We start from the raw sequence: 13,176 nt of genomic DNA, 5'->3' as shown, positions 1-13,176 counted from the left end.
GGTGCCCTGTTTCTTGGGCATCTTTGCCACGCCACCTCAGGAAATGTAACAGCCCTGTGCAGTACTTCTCTTTCTTAAGATGGGGGAGCAGCAGTGTTGTTCTATGGAGGCTTGGGGGCTCTCTTTCTCATGGACCTTTAAGGCCAATTACACAGTAATATTGTTCCACTGCAAGATGCTCTTTTCCATGATAAAAAGAGCAAAGCAGGATTATCTTGGCTGATCAGATACTGTGGAGCAGGCCACAAGAGTGGGCCCTGTAGAGACATCAAGCAGCAGGGGAAGGGAGGAAGAGGGGAGGGGCAAGTAAAAGATGAAGGGCTCCAGGCATTGCAAAAATATTTGCACAGCTGACGTAAACACCTCATTCTGGGGTAAAAACAAAAGTTATAATTTTCTTCAAAAGTAGTTGAATTATATGTAGAAAGCTAAATATAGGTTGTCAAACGTGTCTCCCCCTAACCAGGAGGGAGGAAAGCATATTTGTCATTTATTTATTTAGATTGTTTTAATCCACCAATCCCAGAGGCTGTGTATAAGCATACATTTAATCACAAAAATATTCAAATTTACATTCTATCCCCCCCACAACTAAGTTTTGAAATCCATGGCATTTGCTCAGTGGGAAGAAAACGGAAGAGAGATTAATTAAATTAGAGCTTGCAAGTCAGAATGTAGAAATTTAGAAACTTCACTTGTGACCAGAGCAGGTCAGCTCTAGCCAGCACGAACAATGGACAGGGATGATGCAATGTTGGAGTAGAACAACATCAGGAGGCCACAGACTCTATACCTCTAACCTACATCATAAAGTGAACTAGCCTACTGCAAAAATGGCCTGGCAGCACATACAAGTAAACTGTGCAGGGAGCTACCACTGGAGAAAAATATAGAACACATTTATGAACACTAGGGATTGCAGTCTATACGGTAAGCTAGCCTCTTGGCATCTGACCACTATGGTTAGAGATAATATCAGGATCCACTATCAAAGATCCTGCGCAGATAATGAAATATTGAGTGACCGAAGCCTGTTATTCTTTCCTTTGAGCTGTTTAACTCTGGGTAAGTGGCATCACATCCTCCAAGCACAAAATGAGCATACTGTAACTATATTTAAACGTATGGAACACCTCCACTATTTTCCTGGATATCAAAATCCCTAACAGCCCAGCTAAGAACTAACAGCCACAAACTATTAAACACAGGTAATATTTCTGTATATCTGCTGCAGACAGAGTTGAGCGTAAGCATGAGTTCCTTCATCCTCCAAAACAAGATTAATATTTAGGAAGGCGCAACAAATTGGTAGGAGTTGAAAAGGACAGCTACTGAACAGGATCTTAAAACATTTGTCAGCACATTCTCCTATTTTATTATACCCATAAAAAGAAAGCACTATCCCCTGCTTGAGCTGAGGCTATTCAAAACAAATCACATGTGCTTCAGCTGGATTTTTATATATATATATATAAAAATGCCCTTTCCAAATTCACCCAAAATCAACAGCCAATTCTTGTGTGGAAAATACGGGATCATATTTTAAATCATCTTACAATATGCACAAAACAGGCCACTGTCTAGCAGACTGCCTTCAGTTACAACTTAACTTGTGAATAATTAAGACACCTAAGCTTCTGCCTTGGTCTGCTGCCACCAACTGGCTAACAGGCTAACTTAAGATGTCAGCCCAACTGTGGCATCAATCTCCTTCTGATCAGAAATCATGGCAGGAAACTTGTGGGGCAGAATTAAAACAACATTCCAGAAGAACGGATACCCTTTGTGGTTTGTCTCAGACACTGAAACAACATGACAGTCGGCAGACAAATTCCCAAATACTAAATCAATGAGGTTTTCATATCCCATCATAAGTCTTGACTATGTGGGAAGCTACTGTACAGGTCACTGAGTGGCTCTATTCCCCCCCCCCCCCCCACTTCCACCCACCCTCCAAAGTTCGGTTTTCTGTGAACCTACTATACACAAACAGAGCCAGATGAGCAAACTTAGAGAATGGACTCCTTTATCCTTTATGCCCCGTATGAGAGACACAGATAGGAGCAGTTTGTGCTTTCAGAAAATGGGTTGTTCATTAATATGCTGTAACTTTGATCCAAACCGATTAAGAAGCAGTTCAATTTGGTATCCATAAACCTCATTGCTGAGGCTGCTAAAAATTGTGCCAATTGTGATAGCGTACTTTGTGGTGCGGAACAGCTGCTCCCTAGGACCTGAATGGAAAATACCTACCTATTCATTTCGGAAGGGACGCTGAGCAAGCAGTAGCTGGCAACAGACCTGGAATGTATTTCAAACTCTCTCAAATTCAGCAGATAAGACCCTACCCTCTTGCAGCAGTTAATCTGGTGCATGTGTTTTAAACAGGCCTCTTTGTACTGGGTGAATAAGAAATTATTTTCATTTTATGGTTGCACTGCTCAATTCTTCCTGTGCTGCCAATATGGGAAAATATATGTCCACTTTTAAAGATAGTATATTGTAACATTATCAATCAACATACAGGAGCCCTGAATAAAGCCAAAAGAAAGTGGATGTGGACACATTTTCTTCCTCCCTCATAATTCTAAAACAAGCGTCATCCGATGAAGCTGAACGGTGGGAGATTCAGGACAAACAGAAGGAAGTACATCCTCGCACAGTTCATAGGAAATTATGGAATTTGCTATGGCAAGATGGAGTGACGGCCACCAACCTGGGTAGCTTTAAAAGGCGGTTAGTCAAATTGATGGAGGATAAGGCTATCAAAGATTAGGAGTCATAATAGCTGCACCAGAGGCAGCACACCTCAGAACGTCAGTAGCTGGGGAACATGAGCAGACGAGTGTTGTGCTGCTCATATCCTGCTTGCAGGCTACCTATGGGCATCTGGCTGGCCACTGGTGGGAACAAAATGCTGTACTTGGTGGGACTTTGGTTTGATCTAGCAGGGCTAACGTTTTATGCTCTCATCCTTTGGTTCTTAAAATGCTGACAATAGAACTTGAATGGCTGGAGAACTGAAGGACAGAAAGAAGGAACAGGAAAGAAGGGGGGAAATATACACTTACATTGTTGAAGTGCAGCACAAATGTTTATTTAGAAAACGGGTCAAGAAGCTGCTGTGCTTCCTAGTTTTACTTATAAAAATAAAAATGTGGGTGTGGGTGTTCTTCTCTGAGATTATCTCAGCATAGGAGAAAATTTATGTCTGTGTAGCACTGTAGGCCAAGATTGGTCCCTTTCTAAATTGGGGATTAAATGTTAACTGAATTCAGAAATGTGGACAATCACTAGTGATTGTCAAGTTCACACAAAAGCACAGAGAAGGTCGATAAAACTGATCATAAAAACAAGAAAGTTTGTACACTGCCTGGTCAATATGCACTTGGTAGCTAAGCACATTGATCAAGTAATGTACAAACCCCAGAGGTGAAATTCAATTCTTCATCCTAAATTGGAGACACTACATATTGACCAGACAATGTATGCATTTCCCCATTTGTGCTGTCAATTTTTATTGATGCCATTTATGCACATTCCTTTGACAACTCACATTAATTTCAACACCTCTGCAACTCTAAAAAACCAAACTTGTTTCTGGGCATCCAAAAATAAGGCTGCAAGACTGAAGGTCCATAACAAAAGCAGAGACTCCATGCCAAACTGGCCTACACAGCTACTTCCCAATCTAGGCAAACTTTCTCCTCAGGTCTGTCAATTTGATGAACTGGCAACTCAAAGGGGTATGAAAGCGTAGATGAGGTTACAACTCTGATGCCCACAGCTCATGAAAGGGTCACAGAGAAGACCCTTTAAAGCCGAACGGTGACCCAAAGTTAGTTTTCACCAGACATAACGGCAGCAATGGGTGTGCTCCTTTGAAGAACGAAGTGGGTTTCATATATCAGATGCCGAAATGCTCAAAGTGGACTTGGTATACGAGCAAAATAAAGCAACTCTCCTGAACGTCTAACATTTCTGTTTCTACTCCTGACATAACTTTGAGGCATCCCACTGTAACCCTCCCTGTGCCCCCCCCCTTTGGTTATATTTTATATCGTTTATTCTTAGCAAGATTTGACACTTTGGGCAGCAGATATGTCTTGTACTTAATCCATTTTAATGTATTTATAATATGCAACCTACACATTACCCGAAAGGCAATTATCGAGCAATTATAGATTCACAAGCCAACTACACAGTTCCATCTGTCAAATGAAAAGGGCATTTGTTGCCAGAATTTCTGTTGCAGCTGACAAAGTAGACTCTCAGAGGTACTATTCTGCATAACTGCAGTTTTGGGCTTCAGTCCACAGAACCATTCTGTCACAAGGCTTTTTCCTCACAGAGCAGAATGTAGCGCGAACATGTGGATTCCGGGGAAAGCTGAATAGCTTTTGTACACTGCAAAACAGCCATTGCACATATGGCATAAAACTGCAGCAAAGTTGTGGTTGTTTTTTTAAAGGATGTCAATTGCAAGTTCTTCCTTTGTATACTTCCATAACACAGGACATTTTCCATAAGTGATGTTAGCCTGCCACATGGCACCATAAGCCACTGAAAACAATATAGCAGTTGCCATCTTTTAAAATCAGCCAAAGACCAGGCCAGAAAGTAGATGTAACAATGGATTATTATTGGGTGCATGTCACTACAAATGCTTTTTTGTGTGGGGAGGGAAGGAGGTGGCAGACAGTGTCACCACAGAAGTAGATACTTCTGGAACAAATATACAATGTTTGCTATGCCTACTTATAGCAATCTTTGCAACTCAGTAGGCTTCACTTATAGACAGACACATATGATCAGTTAACCCACTGTGATATCTTCCTGTACAGGATTTTTGTTGTTGCTGAGAAATGCCCACAGTCCACAACAGAATTAAAAAGGCAAGGGTGTGGAACTTTGCCCAGGCCTTTGGCCATTAACTAATCTATGGCCTGTTAAAGCTAGTGTGGGGGTTGTTATTATGATTCTTTTATCTGTTATTACGCTTTTTATTATTACGCTCCATAAAATGTGTTCTGTTGTGCACAGCCCTTGGGTCTTTTGATAAAGGACAGCATATAAATTGAAATAACAACAACAGCAGCAACAACAACAACAGGAACAGGAACATAGCCTCCTGTGCAAAGATAAGAGTCACTTCTGTTGCTCCGCCCCCTTTTGTCTCTGGCCCCACCCACCACCATCACATTGAGCCTAGAAGGTTGTCCAAGAGGGGTTGTGAACTGAAAAAGGTTCCACACACGGCTTAAAATATTCTTAATTGTGCTATAAGCACAGCCATTTCACTATAACCATGTTAGGAAAACTAATTTTCATTCTGCATTAACTGCAGTTCTGGGCTCCAGGCTGCATAATCGATCTGTTGCAAAACTACACAGAATGTAGTGAGAGCAAGTGAACTCTGGGAACTGCTGTTTTACACTGCAGGATAACAATTGGTGGATGGTCTGCACAGTTGGTCTATTGTGACACCTAGAGATACAATCGGCAGTGGCACCAACACAATGTTGGGATGTGCTTCAAACAAATCTAACCCAAACACTACTTGGCATGCATTTAAACCGTTTAGCTAGAACATGTGCAAAACTCAAAAAGTTTTTACAAGCATGTTGGAAGAACAAATTATTCTTAGGATTACATGCTTCTCTGGTGTACAAAAGAAACAATGTGAGAGTTCCAGAGGAAGTATTCAGGCCTTGAATGTCCAAATGTTCACCCAGTCACAAATCAGGCCATATAATTATAAGAGACTGACTTTAAAATCCTGAGACGGGGATTCTTTCATTTGTCTTTTGATGTTTGAGCTCTTGATAAACATAAACCATATTCAGGGGACTACAAATTATGTTTGGGCTTGGTAGCCCGACTCATTCCTAGAAGCCAGCAGGAATATAGTCTCTCTGAGCAGATGAAGAGTGCCTCTCCTTTTCCACCACATAAGTGAAGCCCGCCACTCCCAGAGAATTAAGGAGAAAAGATATATGGCATTTCCCCCGTAAACCTTAAGTCCCTGCAAGGTCTCCTTCTGCAAATCAAACATTGTTCCTTTCTCTGGCAAGTGTGTTACGACTAGAGAACATACACTTTCTCCCCTCAAATCCCAGTCCTGGTTTCCTAAAGCTCAATCCAGCAGTTTTGTACAATTAACACACTCCCCTTCCCACAGCTCTAATTTCCTTGCCTTAGAAAAGGCTCTTTGTTCTTTGCAGCCACCTGGACAAAGGGATTCATCTGTGCCCAGCAAACATCTGTTTTGAAGACCAGGGCTAAAAATGATAGGAGGCAATGTGTTTTCCACCCTTCTCAAAGAAATGCACCCCAGAATTTTTATTCATCCCTTTGGAGCAGCTTGGTCCTTCACAGACCATAATCAGTTCCTTGAGGTCAAGACTGAGGAAGTTGGTTCCAAAGTTAAGTTTCTTTCCTTTTGGTGTTGAAAGGGGATGTGGGAGAGAATGCAGCTTGCAAGTGGGCCTAGGGGAAGAAGCAGAGTTGGAAACGCTGAGGGCGGTAAGCACACACTAAATGGACTGAGCGAAGTAAAAGGGAAGTCTGAAATGACCACTGCTTTTTCCTGATAGCCCTACTAATGTGTTAGGTCTACTCACATTCAGAGAGCACATGAAGAATGGCCATACACACTGGCCATGCCACACCACCGCTGCCGCCAGAAGATCTGGCTCTTCTACCTCAGTGGGAGCTGCTAGTGACACCAGGGAAGGTCAAGAACAAGGAAAAAACATACTGCCTGAATTAACCTGGCACCATGTTATTTCTGAGTACAGTGGTGCCTCGCAAGACGAAATTAATCCGTTCCGCGAGTCTCTTCGTCTTGCGGTTTTTTTGTCTTGCGAAGCACGGCTATTAGCGGCTTAGCGGCTATTAGCGGCTATTAACGGCTTAGCGGCTTTAAGAAAAAGGAAACAAACTCGCAAGAACACGCAAGACGTTTCGTCTTGCGAAGCAAGCCCATAGGGAAATTCGTCTTGCGGAACGACTCAAAAAACGCAAAACCCTTTCGTCTAGCGAGTTTTTCGTCTTGCGAGGCATTCGGCTTGCGGGGCACCACTGTATATCTGTGAAGCTTTTGATGGTCACTGTGAGAGTCTCTTTGGAGAGCCAGTGTGGTGTAGTGGTTAAGAGTGATAGACTCGTAATCTGGGGAACCAGGTTCGCGTCTCCACTCCTCCACATGAGCCGCTGGGTGACCTTGGGCTAGTCACACTTCTTTGAAGTCTCTCAGCCCCACTCACCTCACAGAGTGTTTGTTGTGGGGGAGGAAAGGAAAGGAGAATGCTAGCCGCTTTGAGACTCCTTTGAGTAGTGATAAAGCGGGATATCAAATCCAAACTCTTCTTCTACAAAGAGGGATGCAAATATTCTAACCCACTTCCAATCTTCACAAATTCAACACAAAGTTCTGACATGCTGAAAGCATGATGCTGGGGCAGGGAGGACAGGAACAATGGGGACATGGCAGCACAAATGTGTTTGCTCCCCATCCACACATTCTTTGAACACAGACCATCAAAGTGCTCAAAGACTGACCATTTGATTATCTGTTCTAGGACCCTTCCTGGTCATGGATCTCTTCACAAGTGTACACGTTCTTTACATATAGTGCTACTCCTCCCCCCTTCCAGTTTGATCTATTCCTTTTGAGCAACTTATACCCCTCAATTTATACATTCCAGTCATGTGTCTCATTTCACCCAGTTACAGCAATGCCTAATGGGTCATATTTGCTATCCTGCATTAAGAACTCAAATTTGTCTTGCTTGTTTCCCATACACTGTGCATTAGTATAGAGACAACTGAAACCAAGATTCCTTCCCTCCAGCTGCTTCCTTTTTGCAGTTTCATGCCCTTTAGCAGGTTTCTGTAGTACCACCTCAGTTGCTAGTGCATTAATGAGGCTATTATCCCTGGGAACAGGTGTTCCCATGTTGTCTGTAATATTATGTTTCTCCCCCTCAGGATTCAGTTTAAAGTTCTCCTGATCAGGTTCGCAAAACTCTTAGCAAGAACTCTATTATGAAATTACATAACATAGCATAGCATAGCATAGCATTCCTATTTGTATTAATACAACTCCAATATAATCCAAATCTCACCCTTACTGAAACATTATGTTTTCTTGTTAGTGATCTAACAAGATCAAGCTATGAGAGCCATGTCCCAACAGGCACCACAGATGAAAGCTCAAATGAATTTTTCACATATCTTTGTTAAGGTTCAAAAAGGGAGCTCACGTATTTCCTCCATAACATATGTCCCTGCCTCTCCACACGCCCACACATACATTTGAAGCATAATAATTTCCCAGAAGGGAGAGACGTGCAAGTTCCCTTTTTCCTGTTCCAGCACTTTTTAGAATGTCTGAAGCCACACAGTGTCAACAAACAAGCAAGCTACCAATAGCAATCTCCTATACACAACATTTTGGGTGGGGTTAGCTCACAAACTCAGAACCAGACACACAACTTAAAACAGCTGTCAGAACATTACTGTAATAAAGCTTATGAATACATATGAGGATTACTATTTCTTTGGCTTTAATCCTTTGTTATTAATGAGAATTAAAAATTCACTTTTAATTTTAACGTTTAAGAATTAAGACTAGGCAACTGTTATTGAAAGAGAGGGAAAATAACTAATAAAGTGAAACAATTTTCAGTGTGTGACTGGAAGATACAGCTGGGAGAAACCTCCGAAGCTAATGTTTTCTTTGGAGTTATATTCAGATGGCTAATGGTTTTCATGGCCAATCTCACAGGTCGTTGCTCTCTTTAATTAGTAGCTTTTGCTAAACATAAAAAGCCTCAAGTAATTTTTAATACTGATTGCAGCTGCCTACTCCATTAACAAATTGTTGTATTAACACTGCCCACCTTGCACTGTCTATCTTTAAAGGGTTTTGGGTTTTTTTGGCTCTCTTTCATAGATTTTAATTAGCTTCCTCCACCCACCCCTCAGTGCTCATCAGTGTAAGGAATGAAAGAGTTCGTTTTATTATCTCCTCTGCCAGTAGCACTCCCACCAATGAACAGAAATGATATCAAGTCTATGAATAAGATGCCTGGACCTACTGCTGTTTCTGCCGCTACCCTACCTGAAAAACCTCCAAAAGTGGATTAAATTTCTGCCCTGTACATTTCAGGCTGCACATTCAAGCCTCAAACAGAAGCTCCCATAGCTTGTTTCGATACCGTCACTATCTCCAGTTGTCATGGTACTGCACTTTCAAACCACACTTCTCAAACATTTGTTCCTTTGCTTGCATTAGCCTGGAGCAGCAGCACATACAATCACGGCAAGTTGGGCGGGGAGGAAAGGAGAAATGGAATTCAGGCTTGCAAGCTTTGGACAGAACGAATTGTATTCACTGTTGATTCCCTAAAGAAACAATTTAGTGAAGCTGGGGGAACAGAACGTACTATATTTGCTCTTTAATCTCTCAGATTTAGCAAGCTTTGAAAAGGTTTCCATCATCTGCCCAAAAGTTCACACTAAAAATGTTACTCTGCTTTATATTTTGTGTGTGTATGTGTGTGTGTGTGCAGCTCTATGTATTTCTAAGAACACGGCGAGAGAAATGAATTGCAAAATAACAAAGACTGAGCAAACCATAGACACCAGGTTGTTTAATATAATTTTCATTATGTATATTTTCTAAGTAAGAGTAAAGGAATGGAGGTGGGGAGAAGTTGATAATCTTCTCCTAGGATCATATCACAATAAGACATAAAACCAGCTGTGGGTCACCAAGCTTCCACATTTAATACTTCCAAGAACCAATGTAAAGTCTAAACAAAGGTAAAATGTTTCCATGTAACTCTCATATCACGGCAACCACAAATCGCACTTTGGCGCATGTCCTCAAATAAAGGGCACTGTTTCCTGTGTGCCACAAGGACTACCAATCTCTGTGGTTACGGTTTTTGCGGCTCATTGCACAATATGAAATTGTCTGTTTAGTACAATGACTACCACTCCATAATGTTCAAGACGGCACCTTCAGTTTATAATGGTATCTTCAATTTCTGGTCAGGTACATATCTTTGGTGAAAAAAGCCTTCAACATGAATGGATTGGTTGGATTTTATTTTAGTATTTATTAAATTTGTATACCACCCTATACCCGTAGGTCTCAGGGCGGTTCCAAACATAAAATGATAAGATAAAGAAAAAACATAATGAAAAATACATAATAAAATAAGAACAAAAACAAATCATTTAAGGTGCCAGTTGAACCTCCCTGGGAAGAGCATTCAATAAGCAGGCAGTCACTGCAGAAAAGGGGTTTGACATGCCCAAGGTGGGAGAGACTTTAAAAACAGGGTTGCTGCAGAAAGAATGTAGTTGGTTAAGGGAGTCGTGGACTCAAAAAGGTTGACAACCTCTGGGTTAGGCTGCAATAAGTGACTCACCCAGTGAGTTTCATGGCTGAGTGGGGACTAGAACTCCAGTCTCCAAGGTCTTAGTCCAACACTCTAAGCTGACTCTCTGGCTCTCTCTCTTTTAAAACAAACAAACAAACAAACAAACAATTCCAATACAGATGCAAAATAGGAAAGCTATCAACTTTAAAGGCTTGTTCAAAATGGAAGGTACCAAAAAGACAACAGAAACAGTGCCTGACTGATATTCCAGCTGACCAATGCCCAGTCATATTACCAGGCCTGAACCCATTTTGAAACAGTTTAAATGGCATTCAGATTGCTACAAAGACAAGCAGCTTTACCCTCAAAGTGCATTGCAAACCATTCATAGTGGGCTTCCAAAGGGTCTAAAACTCCATTCTCTGGAGTAAAGGTAAAGGGACCCCTGAGCGTTAGGTCCAGTTGTGGATGACTCTGGGGTTGCGGCACTCATCTCGCTTTACTGGCCAAGGGAGCTGGCATACAGCTTCCAGGTCATGTGGCCAGCATGACTAAGCTGCTTCTGGCGAAACCAGAGGAGTGCACGGTAACGCCATTTGCCTTCCTGCCGGAGCGGTACCTATTTATCTACTTGCACTTTGGCGTGCTTTCGAACTGCTAGGTTGGCAGGAGCAGGGACCGAGCAACGGGAGCTCACCCCCTCGCGGGGATTCAAACCGCTGACCTTCTGATTGGCAAGCCTTAGGCTCTGTGGCTTAGACCACAGCGCCACCTGCGTCCATTCTCTGGAGTAGATGTTATGAAAATGCTCCACCCCATGGCTACTTGAGAAAGCAACAGAGGCAGAAAACCGCCACAAAGTTTGCATGGTTCTGCTGCTGCAATCATACTCAGTTGACTTCATAGCACATCTTTTGCCACTTGCGCTCCATCCGTTGTCTGACTTGTTTCATTGCCCTTAGTTCACTGGCGTACCAAGTCACAGAGAGGGTCCTACAACGCCAAAGAGGGTGCTCAGGGGCAATTGTGTTGAGAGCCCAATGCGCCTCGCTGTTCCAGTGTGACAAGGACTTCACCTGCTCTCCCTCCAGCTTAATGACAGAGCATCGAACTGGAAAAACAAGGAACATTCCTGGGCAAATGTGCCTTTAGAACACTACATTCCTACTGTTGGAATATGTATTTTTTTAAAAAATCAGGTGTGTAAATCTACTAATTTATGTGGAAAATCATTGTGTTTGCACACGAGCAAGTGAATTTATATAAGAAGGTATGTGTGTACAATTTGTTCAATTAGAGGGTCTGAACAGTACTTTCTTCCTCTCGCTTTGCAACTCCTGTTCCTTTCTGCACCACCGGCCTTTGATTTCTCTCATATTGGGACAAGTCCTCATGCAACACAGATTAAATGAGAGTGATTTAGGCAATCTGCCCTCTGCCAAAGATCACGTCCGATTTGAACAAACCAAATTGTATTCATATGAAGTTCCATGTCTGTGTAAATCAGCAAAGTAGGTCAATAAGAACACTTCTAAGGAATGCTTTCGAAGCAAGGCCTCAGAGTGGCCTGTTTTAACTTAAATGCATTGTCAAATGTCATAGTTTCTAGAAAGTGTCTTTTGTGCAAGTTTTGAAAAGTTCCCTCTCAAATGGAGCAACATTACCATTTCAGAAAATGATTTAAATCCTCCATGAGCAAAGCCAGAGAGAAATAAAAAGTTAATTTGTTTTAATTCACCTAGTACAAGATTAAAAAGGTAATTTGTCATTTCTGGTTTCAGAAAATGATACTGATACTGCTTACGGGCATGGATGCTATATAAGAATAATGGTACGACTTATACAAAATGACATGACAGGAAATTGAATGCCACATTCTTTAGTAAGTTTTGTGTCTTAACATCCTAGTTTTGTTTTGTCTGCATGTTTTATTGCCTATCCATATTTATGCATGTCTGACAGAACCTTTCCTTTTGGCTACATCAGAAATTCATTTTATCTTCTCCCTCCCAAAAAAGTGTGCAGGAGTTGATTGTTTTCACAGGGGTTGTCTTTTGAGAGGCTAGCCATTGGCTAGAATCATTTGAAGTCTGTTGCCAAGTTAAAAACCAGTGACCAGAGACATTTTAATAACCACTATAACTCGAGAGGAATGCTTCAGCAGACAGGCAAGTTGGAAGAAATTGAAGTGGAGGACTGAGTGATAAGAAACTAAGTTCCAAAAAAAGAGTTGATACTGGAATTCGTACCTGAGGGAGGTCTTTGCAGTACGACTTGTCAATTCCTGAGTGCTCCAAATAAGACAGTCTACGGCTTTCTGAGCAAAGAGCATCAAGTCACCGAAAGCCCAACTTACAAGCCTTCTTTTCTTTACAAAACATGACCTTTAGCTAAAAATGAGAAGGGGCCAGAGAACTCAAAGACTAAATACAAAATCAGTCAGCATGTTACAGCATTACACAAACTCTGCTGGCACCTATACCCTACCTATTTCATAAGATATTTTTTTAAGAGGTCACTTAAATTTCAAGCTTGGTCATTTGGTACCTTTTGCCAGAACCAAAAATAGTTCAAAGGGTAATATGTCATTTATTAACCAACAAAAAATCAAAGTTAATCTGACACTGATCAGACTGATCTTCACAAACAGCCTAACATCAACCATCACTCCTAAAATCTGCCCTGGCAGTTTGTGCAAAATGATTCAATGTGGTTTACATGATTGCTGGTTTTTTACAGATTTCATGCTGCTTGTATTTATGATGTCTGTGTTGATTTG

General features: G+C 41.6%; 1 protein-coding gene across 6 annotated transcripts in view; it reads right to left on the bottom strand.

The window, feature by feature from the left end:
- The window catches only part of CEP128 (centrosomal protein 128), a 205,401-nt gene that overhangs the window by 59,305 nt on the left and 132,920 nt on the right, over window positions 1-13,176 (bottom strand). The window lies entirely within an intron of this gene.

Source organism: Podarcis pityusensis (genome assembly GCF_964106645.2).
Source record: "Podarcis pityusensis genome assembly, chromosome: 1".
NCBI classification, from domain to species: Eukaryota; Metazoa; Chordata; class Lepidosauria; order Squamata; family Lacertidae; genus Podarcis; species Podarcis pityusensis.
The sequence above is the reverse complement of the archived record's forward strand: the minus strand, read 5'-3'. Positions and strand labels throughout refer to the sequence as shown.